Genomic DNA, 18,171 nt, shown 5'->3' with positions numbered 1-18,171 from the left:
AGCCAAATTTCTAACTAGTTACCCAACGATGTGCTGATCTGTCTTGTACCTTCCACACAGTATATGGAAGGTTTTTCCATTAAAAGTGGAGTAAGAGGGATATTTTCCCTGAGCTGTGATGAACATGGCAGCAGTACAAGTGGCATCTTAAGAGGGTTGTACCAGTTATTTTCCAAAAGAAAGGCTTTTCAGCTATTTGAATTCCTGGCATGAGGGACTGGGTGGCTCAGATATGACCCATTTTAGTATTGATTAGCCTGGTATACCTAAGTCTGCTTCTTCTTTGATACCTGCGGCAGAAGTGCCAGTCTCTGCACATTTTCTCTGGTGTGGTGGTGTGGAGGCTTCCATACCTTTCCTGCCACACACCAGACAGACCAGGATATGCTGTGGACAACTGATTCTTATCACTCATCTTTTGGGACTGAGGTTCTGCTCTGGAAAGCAGTTTTTACTCTGTTTTTATTCTTTATTCTGTTTTTGCAATGCATTTTCTTCCAGTTATTATTTGCTCAACTCTTACTTGTAGGATGTGACAAATTTTAGAGTCCTGGGACTGCCTGTATATATTTCTGCAGGAATTTCAATTTTTGTAAATTAAAACCAGTGCAAGGACACATCATCTAATATCAGGGTGAGGCTGACCAAATTAGTGCATGTTAAATTAAATATTGCTGGTACATAATGGGCTTGAAGAATGTGATTTTTTTTTTTTCTTTTTGATACCATTTTCTTTCAATTTCAGTACAAGCTACAAGAAACAAAGAACAATTTGTAAAAAGTTTTTGGTCAGTCAAGATTTCTATGTGTTTTGTGCTGTGTTTCTGGCTTGACAATCTGTTGTCTTGACCCTTGCTAGGAAAGAAAATATTATTTCTAGTTCTAGACTCTTGCTAGGAGAGAAAAGATTTCTAGTTCTGTGTTTGGCTTCAGACTCTTCAACAAATGTGATCGTGTTTTTTCAGGGGTGGGGAATTTAGGAAGAATTGTGAGGATAATTACTTAGTTTAGCTTAAAAATATTTGCTATTTAAATGAGAATGTATAAATCTGTTGGATTTGAGCGTAATTTGATGAATTTGGCATCTGGGTTGCATGTTACATAGAAAAGCTGCAAGGGCAGACATACCATTGACATCAGACAAGCTGGACAAACATATTAAAAAAACCCCAAAAACTCCAAATACTAATACTTTCCCAATGCAGCAGTATACAGATTCACCAGTGTCAATGAATATTGTTCTGCTAGTATATTTCTTATTTCATGCTTCATTTTCTCTTCTCCCAGAGCTAGAAGTGTCGTAAAGTGTTTTGCATTCTAAGTACTAGGGATATAGTGTAGAGACAGTATTTGCCATGTTCTAAGAAACAGAAGTCACACAGTGAAATTTAAAAAAATTGAATAGACAGTTACACCTCTACCATTTTATAAAAGAAATTGGCAAGAAGTAAACATGTGGGCCTGGAGAAGAAACTGTGTCTGTATGTGGATGACTCCTTTTTTTTTTCCCCCATGCATCAGAACTGAGAGAGGCACTCACCATAGTCAGGTCTGTACTTAGGCTTTGCATATTAGCCTTCACAGCAGTTAATGATATTTAGGTTCAGCCTAGCTATCAAGAGGCAGGGAAAAAGAAAAAATGCAATAAAGAAGTGGCTCAGCTTCTCTCAAATGGGCTTTAATTGAGCTTTTTGTGATGAAAAGCTAATGCTATCTGTTTCCTAGAGATGACTAATTCTGTGTTCCAGTTGTTAACTGAAGAGATAGGACTGTAGTTAGAGACAGCTTGTACCAAAATATGGTAGCAGGCATTTGGTCTTTGACTAAAGGTTTTAAATATATTAAGTTATGCTGGAGGGGGAGGAAGAAAAAACTCTCTGTTTTTGTTACAGGTTGTACACTTAGCTGTAACAAATAGGAACACTATGGCTGGTGCTAGACAAATATTTTTAACATGGCTGTTTCCTGCCCTAGTTCTTAGAACAGGAAGTAAACATCTGTATCAGAGAGGATTTGCTATTACCACTGATAATTGCAATGATTCTCTTCTATGAAAGCTACTTAACTCCAACAGCATATTTAACTACGTATTTTAACATATTTGTGCGGCGTGCATACAAATAAGGTCTATTTTCAGTAGTATTCTATACCTCATTTCTGCATTTATCAGCTGTAATACATTCCAAGTGCTTCTGTATATCATTGAAATGAAAGATTTTACTGCAACTTAAGAATGAACATTTATGCTTCCAGCTTCCTCCGTTTTTTTTGCCAAGGTTTCTTCGATCTAAATACAGTGAGGTGCAGAAAAAGGATAGTCCCAGAGACCAGTGGTGTTCAAAATACCAGTGTCTGAAAGTGTTTCGTCAGATTGGTAAGCTTATTCAGGCAGAACAAATGAGAACCAAAAATGCAGATTCTGTCAATAAGTCTGCACTTCATCTCTTGCTGAAGCAGGGAACATTACTAGATCTCATGTTGCTATGCCTGATGAGCTCTTTCTGGAGAAAGTCACCCTTTTTTTCTGTTGAGTTAGAGGTATCTGCTTTAACAGTCACAAAGGAAATGTGAAGTCGGACATTTAAAATGGGTCATAATGCTTATTTGTGAATACCTTGTGCTTAGACCTGTGGAATTTGTTTTCTCATGAGAGTTTCAGTCTAGGAGGTGGCATATTGGTAGTAATGTTCATTTTCTTCTTATGCTACAAGCTGGAAGATATTTAGCTCCCAGAACACTACTTAAGTTTAAATGTGGGGGTTTTTTTACCCCTCCATTTTACAGCCTTGAAAACTCTGTCACATTATAGGCTCAAAAAAGTTACACAAGAGTGGATCTCTCTCAATGTAGTGTAAGTGGAATGGGCTCTGTTGGTGAGAAAGGAAAACACAGTAAAACCTTTGTATCAGTTCCTGCATGGCTGAGTCTGCAGTGAGCTTCAAAGGTCTTGCATCTGAGGAAAGTGATGACATGAAGAAAGTGTTCTGTGTGGAAGATCATGTAGAGATCAAGAGAATTGGAAACGAAGTCAGCAAAGTAATATTTCTAAAGAAAACCTTGTATAAGAGAGAAAATAGAGGATAAGTTGAGAACTATGTCTAATATGAAAGGTTTTAGGAACAGAAGGCATGAAGGTGAGAGCTGAAGGAGGAACCAAAGGGAACTGTTATGGCCATAAATATGTCATGATGACTGTAGCAGGACATGAAGTGAGAGAAGCTGAGTTTTGTAGGACTGAGTGAGGAGTGGATCTTGAATTCCTGTGTAAGGTACTGGGCAGAGAGCTGTTACCTCACTGTTGAGGTGAGACTGCATCTAGCAGCTGTGAAATTTGAGGGCATGTGCCTGTACTGGGGCAGTTCTGCTGTTCCATTTAAGGTTTCCCTCGGGGGGTGTGTACGTAGCCCTCCTGATTTGACCCCGATTCCAGTAGAGGCTGCATTGTCTAAGTGAAACTCTGCACCAACAGGCCTGCTGTAAGCATCAAACCTCTCTGATATAACTATTTCTAGCTCTTCTAGTTGTGGAGAAGGTGGCTCTTCCTCTCTCAATCAGTATGCTGCTGAGTTGCATGGCCTATGGCTATGAGGACTGAAAAATACTGAGGAAGTCTGAACTTCAGCATTCATCTTACAGAGGTGACTGAAACTCCTTGTCCCTGTCCATCCATTTCAACACCAGAACTTTCACTGAAAATAAAAATTGTGTTAAACATAATTCAGAGCCTTATAATAAAACATGTCACGTGGTTAACCTTTAATACAGTGTAGCATTTAAAGAATAGTTTGCATCTTTTGCTGGTAAATTACTACATAAATATTTAGATTAGGTGTGAATAGGAATGTGGCATTATTTATGGATCCATATTTCTCTGGCATTTCAGATGCATGGTTGTTTTGCTCCTTAATAAATGCAGACATTAAAAGAACAAGCATACACAAAGTGCTAATTTTAAAGCTTTGCAGCTCAGGGGAGAAAAATCTCACCATGTTTTGTTAGAACTGCTTGTCGTCTCCTTTTGCACAATAGAGGGAAATCTTACAAAACACTAGAAGTTACATTAAGCTCCTTTATTTCTGGTACTTGTCATGGAGTGACATGTCTCACCTGCTAGTGCAGATTGGTAGCAGAGCAACCTGTCAGATCTGAAGATGTTTTGGTGCTGTCTGTTCCTTCCTGCTTCAGAGGCAGATGTGTTATGGTACAGTTACTGCTTTAATTTTTTTGTCCCTATTTTGCTTCAGTTCTTTCTCACCTTAATCCTTGGATAAGGAAAGGCAAGAATATATGAAATGTCTTACTCATCAAAACTTGAGAAAAGAGGAAAGTGCTGGTTTAACCAGGGATTGACTGTTAGGGAGGCTGCCCAGAAAGCCACATCAGCAGCATGGAGTGCAACAGGTCAGAGAATGATGCTGACAGAGTGGCACTGCAGGCTCCAGTGGAAGCAATCTCAGGGGTGGGTTTTCTTACTTCTGTGAAGTCCTATAAATCACTTACAGTAAATTCACGAATACAAGCCGCACTGAGTATAAGCCGCATCTCTGGGTGTTGGCAAACATTTCGGTTTTTGTCCATAGATAAGCCACACCCGAATATAAGCCGCTTTGTCGTTCGCAGCGAGGACCCGCGTGCAATTAGTAACAGAACCGCGGGAGGGCGGGGTTTACTGGCTGAGCTAAGGCTGTGCAGGCTCGGCCCGCTAGGGGCCGCTGACGGGGCCAGGTGGCCCAGCCCGGTGCTGCCGCTCGGGGCCGGCCGCCGCGGCCACTGGGCTCGGTCACCCCGGGTCGGCGCTGCCCCGCGGTGGCAGGCAGGAACGGAGCTTCCCCTGCTCCTGCGGCGGCGGGCGGGGACGGAGCTTTCCCGCGCCTGTGGCGCCGGCGGTGGGCAGGGACGGAGTTTCCCCGCTCCTGCCGCGGCGGTGGCGGGCGGGGACAAAGCACCCCGTCGGCTCCCCGAGCCGCGGCAATGGCTGCGCGGGGCTCCCGTCGGCTCCCCGAGCCGCAGCAGTGGCGGCGCGGGCTTCCCCCCCACCTCCCCGGGCCGCGGTAGGGGCGGCCCGGGTCCCCCCCCCCCTCCCCGGGCCGCGGTAGGGGCGGCCCGGGTCCCCCCCCGTCTCTCCCCTGGGCTGTGGCAGCGGAGGAAAGAGAGCTCTCCCGCCTCTCTCCCCGCCCCCCGTGCTGCCTACAGGGAGCCAGGCTCCACCCGCGGTGCAACAAAGTAGCGATTTGTGACAATCGCAAAATGCCGACTTTGCAGCTGCTCGGCTCAGCACTCTGGCAGGCGCTTCTGAGGTTGTATTAGCCGCTCCTGATTATTAGCCGCATTTCCGGTTTAGGAGCAAAATCTTAGTCAAATTGGTGCGGCTTGTATTCGTGAAATTACTGTACCTTGTCTGTATCCCAACTTCCCCCATACCAAATTAAGGAGAGATGCCAAGCAGCTCTGCTGCAGTTTTGGCTTTTAAATTAATCCTGCACTAAAGAAGTTAAATCTTTGAGGGCTATTACTCCTTCATAGTCTCCATGATGTTTATCAATGAGAAAATCTGACTAAATGTTCAGTGCTTTTGTGCCCTTTATTTGTCTTCTGTTTTGAACTTCTGGGAGGAAGGTTGCTGTCCATATTGATTTATTTTTTCTTTAATTTTATTGTGGTCCTTTTCCTGAAAGCCAGTCACTTGTAGTCCAGGGTCCTTGCAAGGTATTCATATACAGTAATTTTCCCTTTCTTACTGGCAGGCAATAGACATTTCCATATGGCTTTGTGTGCAGGTTATCTTGGTCACCTCTTGATTGGGAAAACACCCCTGATTTTTCTAGGTCCCTGTTATAAAGCCTTTCAGTGTTTAATTTTTTCCCCCATTTCCTTATGTTGTATTTAGTTTGATGGCTCAGAAATTTATTATAACCACAGGAATGTATTTGACAAGAAGGCCTATTCCATTCCTGAGTTGACTAAGCTCTTCTAAGCATCCGTGGTGATCCCTGCATTATCAGCAGTTGCTGTATGCATGGAGTCATCTCACTGTGATTCTGACTGCATTGCAATAAGTAAAGAATTTGCCAAAGAACTATTTGCTTACTCAAATATTAATCCTGTGAGAGGAGTATATCTGAAAGTATCATTTTCTTGCTGCCAGTAACTGTCTTTATGCAAACTCTTTTCAGCTATTTTTTCTACTGATGAGCACTTTTGAGTTTAGATTCAGGAATTCCTGTCTTCAGGAGTAACAGCCCTCCAGCACTGATACCCTCAAGGCTAACACATAGCAATGTTTCTCTCAGATGAATGGAGAACTGTAGTGGGAGGGAAAAAAAGTCATAGCTATGGCGATGAGGTTTTCTCTCTTCCCTACAAATACCTTGGACTTCAGTGGTCCATACACATCAGCTGTGTACCTTACAGTATTCTTTATAAGAAGCCAAGAAGAACCTCCAGGATGTCAGCTCTTCTTTAGTGGTAATAAATGTGAGGGTTTAGGGATGAGTATTTTTTTCTTCCAGGAGGTAGCAACTTCTAAAACCTCGTGACTGTTTTTACCTGAAAGCATGGATGATTCCAAAAAGCCTGAAGTTCAGTGTGAATGGGTCACTCTGGCCTGTCTCAGCCAATTGTATTTTCTGATACAAAATTAATTAGCCAGAGTAAGTGTTTTTATCTCCAAGAAAGTAGAAAAGATCCAAGGACTGTATATATGGCCTGTGGAAGTTAAGTCTTTGCTGTCAGTACTTCCCAGGAGAGTCATTCCAGGTAATTAATTTTCTTTCTCTTCAATAATTTCAATGATTTGAAAACCTTTTTGATAGCCACCATAGGATGGCTTCATAAAGTAAGGTGTGAAGGAAAGGGAATTTTGTAAACATTCTTTCTAACAATGTGCAGGGAGTAGCAATTCTTTTCAAGTGGTTCCAGAAGAGGTATCTTCGCTATTCTTAGAATGTTTTAATGTGTTTAACTTACTAATTACATAAACATAAACCAAAATGCATCTGTGCAGTATTAAAAGTCCAATGTTACAATACAGTACAGTGGCCACAAGCAAAGTATAAGGGCAGGCTAATACTTGCCTCCCCTGCAAAAGTCTCATAAGGTCCAGAAACCTGTAAAAAAAACCTGCTGCCAGAGTGTTTCTCTGTGTTTGATAACACTGGATGGTGGTGGTGGTGGTGTTTTTAGGAATTTTTTAGGTGAGTCCTTATAACCACTTCAGTTCTCTGTGGGGAGCAGTTCCACGGGAACTCAGGAGGGCTTGTAGACACCTGGATCTGCTCAGTTGCTGGACAAGTGCATTTTCTCTGTCCTGAGATGTTTGCAAGGTCATAACAGTTCGTGCAAGAATAGGGGCCAACCTGCAGCCTTTGGTCTCCTGAGAACGTGAAACTGCAAATTTTTTCCTTTCCTTCATATAATTCTAAGGTACATTGTTCTGGCCTGCCCTGGTCTGTCTGTGGACACAAGGGAATGTATTCTGGGGAAATGTTGTACTGTTCTTACCTTACAGCTTCCTTTTCTTTTCTGATCATCTAGATCTGAAGATTTTTAAAATGCCTTTTAATTTGAGGAGCTGGGGGTCACATTACCTATTTCTACATCTCAAATTGCCAGGAGGAAAGGGTACCATGATTCATTAGGTTGAGAAAGCAGAAGTTTCCTGTCTTAAAATATTTGAATAGTCTGGGTACTGAAAATGGTGAGGGAGCTGAAATCAAGAAATGAAATCCGGAATGTTGGCAAAAGAAATGATTTTTATTTTAAATTTCTCCAGTTTTAGACAGCCCTGTTTACCTACACATGTCTCTAATTCTGAGTTGTGAAGCTTATTTTTGAGCACTGTTATTGCAAAAAGAGTCTATCACCAGGAAGAGCAGCAGAACACACCCTGTTTCAAGCAATAATATTTGAATCCTGAGTGCTGTAAATGATGTAGAAATGTGCATGTATTAATGAGGGGTATAATAGGTTTGAGTGAAAGCGGGAGATAAGATGTGTTAATCTTGTATATTAAATAGTCCTACAACAATGAACCTTATAATGAGGCTGTTATTAAATCTTTCCTTCACTGGCCTCAGTTCAGGGAAACTAGTGCTTCTGAGTTTGGCATGTTTAAAGCCAGATTTCACAAGAAAGGACCAACTTTCTGAGGTTGTCATTTTGAAGTCCTTACCACATTAGAGATGTCTACAACACATGGTGGAAAAGATCTTTCCAGCACTCCATCATGTAATATTTTCCTTTTTTTGGGTTTGAGGACATGTCCTTTAATATTAGTGTGCTGGTATGGAGTTTGTTTTGACCTCAAGTGTGTCTTAGGAAAAGGAGCACTGAATTTTTCTCGTCAGCATCATGCAAACAGATTGTGTTCTAACAGGGTTAGAAAGACTGTCAAAATAGCAATAGTTTTAAAGGAAAAAAATTAATTATCTAGAATGATCTGTGGTTTTTACATTTGGTGCTCTTCTAGCTATAGTGCTGAAGACGGTTCCATAAGAAGGGCAAGATTCCTTGGTTCACTGGTATTTATTTTTTTTTCTATTTTTGTCCAGCAACATTTACAGATTTTCATCTTGCCTCTTGTACCATTTGCCAATGGTACAGTCAGATTAAAATCTGAATGCTGCTGTCTGATTAAGTTCTAGTTTAAAAAGAGGAAATAAGAAAGTTTAAATACCCAAGTCTGATTCCCACTGTGGAAGATAGAGAGTGACAACCACGTTAGGAAGCAGTGAACAAAAGCTTTCCCTAACATCCAGATTTCCTTTCCAGTAAGGACCCAAACGAGGTCTTTCTCATTCTGAAGGTGGTGGGAGCTGGGCTGAATGAGAGAAGAGACTAATTTTCTCCATCAGCATTATTCCTGAGAATTTGTATTTGAGAGTAAGGAAAAGGTTCCGTGAGAGACATCAAATATATAAAATTAAGAGTGACGATTGATTGTTACCTGCAAGGAAGCAAGAAGACAGACACCATTGTGTATTCTCAGGTGATCCCCATTCTGATAGTAACCAAGACCAAATCTGATTAGCTTAGTTATAAAACGAGTTGATGTTTTGTGATCTTACATTCTCATTCTCTGCAAAGCAGACACCTTTTTGATTTACTATGCATGTTCTTTAATTGAGATGGAGGTGCTGTAGCTCTGCTCTCAGTAAGTTCAGCTTGTACATTCCATTTCTCTTTTTCCTCTTCATCCCCTTTTCTCCACGCTTCTGACTCCGAGCTCACATTTATCCTGTTAAATAACTCCTCTTACTGTGTCTAAACATAAGAGGCTGAGCATCCTTTCTCAGATACCTCAATTCCCACCTTATCTCTCCTCGGGCTTCTGCCAGGAGCTCCATTGTCAAATTAGAGTAAGGAACATGTCTGTTTTAATATCGAGTAGTACTGAGATGACAAATGGCTTTGTGTAAACGGTAACAGTGGCTACTGTGAAAATTTTTTTAATTCTCACAAAGGCCTGCAACTAAAGCAGCAAATATTCCCAGCGATGGGTGTTTCAGCTGCAACTGCGTGTGGGGCAGAGTGCAGTTTGAGGAAGAAGAGTATCAGGAGGGTCGCACGGCGGATTTTCACCTTTCAAAGCGATGCTTTTGGGTTTTTGCATTTTGAGAAAATGAACCCGAGCGTTTGTGCGGGGGCGGCAATACCCGGGGCGGGCACAGGGTGGCGCCACAGCCCCACTTTTCGGCGGCCGGTCAGCGCCGCTGCCGGCTCTGCAGATGCACATATGGCACAGTATTATCGTTTTATGGTTACAATTATGAGCAATTTGATACAAAATGAAAGCTAAATTATGCAGTGTTCCTTTTATTTGTTTAATTTTGCGCTCTAAATATGTAGAAGGAAAAATAGCGCCGGTATGGTGTGGATAGTGGTAGGTACAATGCCTCCTTTTGGCTTCGTGTTCTTGCACTGCGCAGGTTGTGATTATTTTCTCTCGTACATGATGAAATGTGTGGAGTTGTTCTCAGGTGCTGGGACCGTTTCGCACAGAAATTGTGTATGTCTGAGTCTCCAGGCTCCTTTCTTCCATAAAAAATGCATGGAACATTTACTGGCGGGTAGACAAATACATAAGTAACAAGTTCCTTCACAGTTTCCAGTGGAAGAGGCTGGGTAGCTGTGCCGTTTAAGCAAATGCCAAAGGAAGTCTTTAAATTCTGAAAGTCACTATAGTCGTTGGCAGAGCTCCCCTGAAAGGAGCAAGTATGTTCTGAAAAAATTCCTTCTTGCAAGTGAGGAAGATTTCCTGCTGTTGCAGTTCTTAAGCTAAAAGTAAAAATTCTCATGGCCCATGCCAAGACCAGTATCTTGTTACAATGATCTGGGGTCCAGATTTTGCATATTCAGGTTCTTAGTTCTTCTGTCATCAGATCCCTTACATTCATTATTATGAAAACGCATATTTTTGCCAGTATATGTAGCAGCATAATTTGTCTTCTGTGTGTTATGTTATTCCTTCCTTTTCAGTAAAAGAAAGTTGCTGGCAGAGCCAGGCTGTAATATAAACCTTTGCTTTATTTTTTTTCTCTTCTTGTAAGTATTCTTTTGTTTGTATTAATGAAGATAAGGCTGGAGATGTGCTTTCCACTTGGAATAGAAAATGCGAGCTCTGAGATGATATTTGCATTTATTGATCCCGGCACATCTACTGGCATATGATGGCGTGTGATATTTTTGTCCTTACCCACCTTTGAGCCAGAGAACATGGCAGATAAGCTGTCCAGTTTGATTGGCATATCCTGTGGAAAGGATTTTCAATACGTAGGATCAAATCCTGTACCCTAAACTGCTTTTGCATTTTCACAGTATCTTAGAGACTTCTCTGAGTTCATCTGCTATATTGGGAATTAGTTTTAGGTTTAAATGGTTTCCTTGCTCTCATCAAATCATACAGGCTATCTTCTTCTTTGGCCAATTTTAGATGCACTATATTTGTATTGTGCATCTCAATATTTTCCAGTGTGTTAAAGCAAACTTGGGAATTTCATCATCTGTGTGGAACAGAGCATCTTGGTAGATGATATAAAACTTAGGCTGTCTATAAAAGAAATTACAAAATTACAAGTACTAGAATAAATCATACTAGTGAGTTTAACCAGAGTAGGAAATCTTGTATATTCTATTGCTTTTTCTTTGGGATCAGTTTTAACAGGAACTCTACAGGTGCTGTAAGTGAAAATGGAAATAATGGAAGCTCTTCAGCTATTTAAGAAACTATTTTTTAAATTTCTTTTCACACCTGACCTCTGTAAGTCCAGAGACTAGATGTGAATTTGATGTTTTTTGTGTGCTTCCTGAAAACTCCAATGGACTGCCCTGCTTTGTCCCTAACTTTCATAACTCGGTAGCTTTTCTGTAGGTAGGTAACCATAACTTAACTAATTTGTATGCACCATATGCAGTCTCGGCTCACTTCAAAGTGTAATCAAGTCATGAACTAATTACAATACCATATTCCCAAAGAATGTAAATTTAATTTCCCTTCAAACAGAATGGGAATGTATTAAGCAATTCCTTTATATGAGAGCTGTGGCATTCAACAACATAATGCTGATGCTTCAAACAGAAGTAAAGTTCTTAACTTTTTTGGACCTTGTGACCTTTTTCCCTATGCATCTTCCCTTTTTATTCTTGCATCTTGAGTTAATTTACTGACTGGATAACAACATTAAAATATTCAAGTGTAAATTAAAATGTAACTGTTGGGCTTCAGATTGGAGATCACTCTGTCTTATTGTATGTGACTTGCTTCTTTATAGTGTTTTCAGAATTGTGCTTCCTAAGGCATTTGGATTAGAAGGAAATTGTGTTTTGAATTGAAGGCTCATAAGGTTCATACTCTCACCAGATGATTTCTTTAATACATCGAAAAGTGGATGTGCAGAAAGTTCCCTACAGGTTCTTAGCATCACTGTGCCAGGGAGTCCACATAAACTCAGATATATAAGAACGAGCAAAGTGAAGTTGTTCATAAAACATTTTATTACCTTCGGTCTTTGCAGCAACTTCAGAGTTTAGATAATAAACCTTCATAGAAGTTACTAGTCTCTACCCTTTCTCAGAACAATTATTCACATAGAGTCAAACCACTTATTTTATTTCTCCTAATTTTAAGGCAAAAGAAACAGGGTTGACTTTGATCCGTGCCTGGATAGCCTGATTTCTAAAATGCAGTCCTGTTGTTCTTCTGAGATGAGATTGTCAAAGCGCAGGACTGTATGTATTAAACACAACTAATATTTTAAAATTAAATGTGGGTCAGCTTCCAATGAAGTATGTAATTGTTAAATGCTAAAGGAAAGAGCTTAGAATATCTTAGTTTATATTTTAAAGTGTTCCTTTTAGATGTTAATTCATTAATACCAGCAGTTTATTTTTATTCATATGACTTTTCATATGTAAGTAGTTGAAGCTGCATTATTTTAATCCTTTCTTTGGTTAGGAAGAAAAAAGCCTGCAGGTGGAAATCAGAATGACATACATATTGCTTCTTTCCCAAAAGGCATGGTATCTCTTTCCTATTGATATGCAAAATATTAAGGCAGAAAATAAACCCCATTGCTTTAAGTGTCAAAATACTGTGAAAAATATATGCTTGGGTGATGCATGAAAAAAAGTGTGGGTCCACTTCAAACTGAACACACTTGTAGTGGAATTTGCCATCAGTCTGTCATGGGTCTTTGGGGCTCTGCAGGCTCTATAAATTTGACTCCCTTGCACTATGAGTGTTCAGATGAAGCTTGTTCCTTAGCTGTAGCTGTAGGGATGGCATGTTTGGAGACCCAGCTGCATGGGTTTTAGCCTTTGCCCGAGTTTGAAATGCTGTCTTACTCTTGCAGCATTCTCTAAAGTCATTTTTGGGCTGCTAACTGTACGGTGAAATGTCGTAGTAGTATGTAGTGCCACAGTTATGGATGCAGTGGTGTGTCTGCTAAACAGCTGTGAGCTTGCTGTGGCATTCTTCAAGTGCCAGGCACAGGGCAGGAGCATTTTGGAAGAGGTATAGTGTTGCAGTTGCTGCCAGAAAAGAAGCAATCCCCAAAGAAGCCCCACAAAAACACCAAAGTGAGGTAAGTTAGATCAGGCATGTTGTTCTTGGTGCTGTGCTGCTGGGATTGTGCACAGCTCCTTGAATGGGTCTGGCACACACACCTGCTTGGAGAGCATGCAGACAAGCTCAGGTCTGCCTGCAGTTTATCTGAATAGATTTTTCTTGGGAGAGCAAACACCTCTCAGGGCTTAGTGTAGCTTTCTCCATCCACTGTCAGTGGCATTCCCTCAACATCTCCTTCCTTGTCTAGTTTTTCTCATAGAATTTGTTTTCAAGGGACTACTGAGGCAGTGAAAAGAGTTGAGTCTACTGAAACTGCCAACATGATGATAATTAGTCGGGTTTCCAGATGCATAGGAATTAAAAAAGGCCAGTGCTTTGTGGCTCCTGGGTCGTGATTGCACATGTGAAGAAACTTTCTTCATCACATCACAGAAGGTTTCTTGTATCTTTACCACAGAGTTCAAGTTAATGCTGTCTGATTTAAATTCCAATCCAATTTGTGTTTGACTTTTTTTTCCCTTTGATTGCTTTATTCTTCTTTGCATATCTCTGTAATAGTTCTGAGTCTCTAGAGAGTCTTCCATTGGATATGGGGGCTGATGGGACTGCAGCATCTGGTGACTGAAGACGGAGATTCAGCTCCTGTGTTCTGTTCTGGCTGCGGATCAGAGAATGCAGTCCTGACTGAAAGTCCAAGCTGAAGCTACAGTCAGGGACTACAGGAATGAGTCATCACTGGGCATCTTGTTTGACACTTAGGAGGTCTGTTAGGAGTTTTCTGCATGGGTGAATGCAGCAAACTCAGACTCTAGCTAATCAGGTGCAATATGAATCTGGTCTGTTAATGCTGTGCCTGAGCTGTGGTAGTTTGCCATGCAGCTGAAGGATGCATGTCCTGGAGCTGGCTTGAGGAGTGTGGAGCTGCTAGGCTGCACCTGTGTACTCGGACATGCCCAAAGACTCCCCCTGACACAGTTTCCCCATGTGTAAAAAGGGAACAATAGAGCTACTGCCTGTCCCAAAAATCCTCTTTGCAAACCACAGAGGAAAGTGTCACTAGGTGAGGAGTTCTCACAAACACTCTGGAAGTACAGAAGGGCCTTTGTTATTAGATTGATTGCAAAGAATCTTGTTAGCTGTATTTTCTTCCCTTGCTTCTAGAAAAGTTTTTTTCCCAGCCTCACTTTACTGTGATTGAAAGCTGCTTTGAATTTATTTATTTTTATTTTAATAAAGTGAGATAAAACTAAACATTTATTCCTAAATGATAAAGGCCCCCAAAGAAACCTTCTTTCTTAGGAGAAGATTCTCTGTATCTTGTGGTTTGTCTCTTTTTCTCCCTTACAGAAGGTGATATAAGTAAAGCTGAGTTTTGTTAAATAGTCTGAGGACTGTTTACTGGAGCAACATGGTGTTGGCTTCATTTGGAAACCTGGATCTGAAGAGACCAGTAGTTAGTTTGAGTTGCTGTAGCACAAACATTGCTTGCACAGGCATGTGGAGGCTGATGTGTTGAATTCAAGAGCTTCTTAGGTGGATGCTGGATGCTCTGAACTAAAACATTTCAGTTTTTAAGCTGGGGCTTCACTTCTACACAGTGGCAGTGGGAACAATGGACTGGGAGCAGTGAAGGAAGTCAGTGGGTGTGCTAGAGACTGGCCCTTCTCCTCCCAGTTTCTGGGGAAGCAGGAACTGTGGGTTTTTTTTTTTATACTTCAGCCTGTGGGAGGCTGGCAGTATTTCAGCAAAGAGTAAGCTGTGAGTAGTTGAGGTAGCCGTGGAGCAGACTTAAATGCCTGAGGATTAAGAGTGGAACTGAAGGATGGGGTTGAGACTTTGCAAGGTGGATAAACACTCCCAGACAGGTGACTGTTTCTGGAAGAGGTGTCCTCTGTTCCCAGCTCCACTCCCTCTGCTTGCCTTGTGCCAGATCTTGTGCCTGGCTGTCCTTTTGCCTCACTGGGACAGTTTGCTCAGGCCCAGAGTGAGGGATTTGGATGGCAGCAGAACTAGTGTGGATGGAAGGAGTGAGTGGGGAGAGTGTCTTCGGAAGCAGTTGAACATTAGGTTTGCTGTGCCTTCTTGTGAAGCTTCACCCCAAGGAAAAGCTCTTTGTTTGCTGCCTGGCTCCCTGGACATGCATTCCTGTCTTCTGGAAATGTGTTGCCACTGTGTGCTGGCAGCCCCTCCTCTCAAAACCAGCTATCTCCACTGAGGTTATTATCTCTTAACAGTCATAAACGAGCTCTTAATGCTTTGACTTACATTCAGTGAAAAAATTAACTAATTTATTCTATAAAATATGTAGCACTTGCAATATGACACATAAATGTGGCTGTTGAAATCCTAACCTTTGCATTTCTAATTTTATTTTCCTTTTTTGTTTCCCCCCCTTCACATACAACCTTGATACTTTACTAATAAACTGCATAAAAAGTATTAGTCTAATACATTCAAATGCATATTTCTTGGACATAAAACTACCGTTCAGTGAAATGCCAAGTACCACTTCTCTTGGGTAACTAGCATCTTGCAAATCCAATATTTGTGCTCCTGAACACATGAAGAATTATCAAATGTATCCATTTAGGTATATTACTTTTTTTGGAATGCAAATCTGTAGGACTTCTCCTATACTGTTTTTTCAACCTTACAACTTTTTTTTTATTTTTTTAAAGCAGATTATGAAAATATTTATAACATGCATATCTGTTGAAAGAGTATATTGCCTTAGTAGGTGCATGATCTTGTTATATCTGAATGAATTAAAAATTTTTGTGGTTGTGTTGTGTATTGCCTGGCAAATTTGTAGGAGAAAAAAAGTGAGATCATCTTGCTGCTTTTAGCAAAAATTTCAATAGAACGAGAGAATAAGATCTAGTATTAAGACTTCCTGAAATTTTTTTTAAGACGACATTTTGCAGTAAATGTACCAGCACATTTTTGAGAATTGCCATACTTTCAGCTATTCTGCCTGCATCTTAAACAAATGAACTCTTTTTTCATATTTGAAAATTCATGTTTACTTAGTAAGCAAAGCAGAGTTTTAAACTCTAGACTGTGGTGGCTGTAACAATACTTTGCTTAATGTAGAGTGATTGTGTGAGTGAGGAAGGTTTTAATCTTCTAATGCAGCGAGTTTTACCATGGCTGACCAAATCTCAAGAATTTCAGGGACTTCTCAGCCACCATTCAAGCTCATGTGAGGAGTTGCTCTTCCCACTCATGATCGCATAACTGACCTTTGGACAATCAGGATTTACTTGCATACTTTGCTAATGTTAACTTTGCTCGTCCTGTTTTAAACCATATTTTAAATAAATTTGGCAGCCACATACAGGAGGTGATGGCATCATGTGTGCTGTGAGGGCTCTGCAGTCTGTAAAACACAAATGGGGCATATTTTTAATGGTGCCTGGGAGTGTGAGCAGTCATGCCTGGCTTTCCAGTAGGACTGATACCAACACTATGGAAAGAGTGAGGATGGCTGCCTGGCCATAACTTGTGTGCCCCAGGGCTGTTTAGGGTGCTTGTTTCTGGTGCCAGCAGTGTTGTAGCTGGAGGGAGGGGAGGGCAAAATCTGTTTTGTGGGGAAGGGGTTGCTGGAAGCAAAGTGAATTAAGAGGGCCGTAAAAAATTGATAAAGATAGATAGGACTGTCCGTTTTTATATTCTGCCACATAACATGGGTTTAAATGAATTTCCCTATAATTTGTCTTCAAATACTGACATTTAACTCTTAGGCTGTATAAATGAACTGGCTTTTGCTAGAGTAAAATTCATGCCCTGCGTCCAGGCTAATATGTTCACCTACTATAAACATTACTGCCTATGGTTACAACTGGAATAAAAAATTCCTTTTATATACATCATAGCTGGCAGAGACTCCTGAGACCACCACAAATCACTTCAGCCTTTTGGTGCTCTCTGACGAAATGAACTGAAATGTAAAACAGCTCCGGCTTCAGGCAGGCTGGCTCTGGAAAGCAATTAGCTTGTTAAGACCATTGTTTGTACCCTCCCATATTTCCAGGTGCTGAGCAAAGTTGTTGTGAGAGCTCTCCTGATTGATTTCAGCATTGGGGTTTATTAACCTTCCATTCCTTCCTAAAATGTTTTGCTTATTCTCTCGGTAGCCTTTTATTTAAAGGAAAGAAAACCAACCAACCAACAACAAAAATGGATCTCTGGCAAAGCCACCCCTCCTGCAAAAAAATAAGAAGTGAGGGGGGAGGGAAGGCAACAAAACCAAACCAAAAAAAAAAACCCCTTAGGGTCATAACAGGGAATAACAAAGCAGTGAGTTATTTATGCAGCCATGATTGGCAAAAGTGATTGCAACATGAATTTGCCCAGAAGCAATGATTAGATCATAAAAATGTTAAGGAAATCTGTAACTCAACACCGTTTTAAAGATTGAAGAAGTTTTTGTTCCCTACCTTAATTGCAGTGACTTGTTATTAAAGTATTTATTCAGAGTAATCTCTTTGGACAGCGAGCCCTTATCCCATCTGCATGCATAATTAAAAGTGAGGGGGGAGAGAGGGGAGCATAAATGGTTTACCATGCTACATGAGCAAGGGAGGGAATTACACAATGACAGGTGAAGAGCAGATTTATCTCCTGTTGGAATTTCAATGCTGCAAGCAAGGCAGGACACTGTTGCTAATATCCTTGCAAACACCACAGTTGCTGCTTCTCCATATTACTGTCCAAAAATTATTGCTGGTCTGTAAAAGGCCTGTAGCACTGCATCTGTGGCTGTGGGGTTTTGAGCCATTGGCACTCAAGCAAAGAGATTGGATTTGGGTATGTGGGCTTGTGAATCGATGTCTGTGCTTAAAAATGGACTATTTACTTACTTGGCTGGCTATTTATTTATTTATAAATAAACATTGGTAATGGCTGGCTTTGCTGAATACGAATACGAGGGTTGTAGCTGTTCCAGCTGAAACAATGTCATCACCTGCCTCCTGCTGCTGTCTCTTTTCCAATGATAAAAGAATTTGGTGCAATTCTTCTTTTCCACTCTGAGTAGGAAGAAGGTTGTACTTGAACATTCATCTCTAGGCAGATTTATCATCATTAGGCGCTACTCAAACACACGG

General features: G+C 40.9%; 1 protein-coding gene across 1 annotated transcript in view; it reads left to right on the top strand.

Annotated features, from left to right (window-relative positions):
* Positions 1-18,171, top strand: part of KIAA1328 (KIAA1328 ortholog) — a 173,373-nt gene that overhangs the window by 51,950 nt on the left and 103,252 nt on the right. The gene's annotated exons all lie outside the window — the stretch shown is intronic.

The sequence above is a fragment of the Catharus ustulatus genome, chromosome Z (assembly GCF_009819885.2).
Source record: "Catharus ustulatus isolate bCatUst1 chromosome Z, bCatUst1.pri.v2, whole genome shotgun sequence".
In the NCBI taxonomy this organism is placed as follows: domain Eukaryota; kingdom Metazoa; phylum Chordata; class Aves; order Passeriformes; family Turdidae; genus Catharus; species Catharus ustulatus.
The sequence above is the reverse complement of the archived record's forward strand: the minus strand, read 5'-3'. Positions and strand labels throughout refer to the sequence as shown.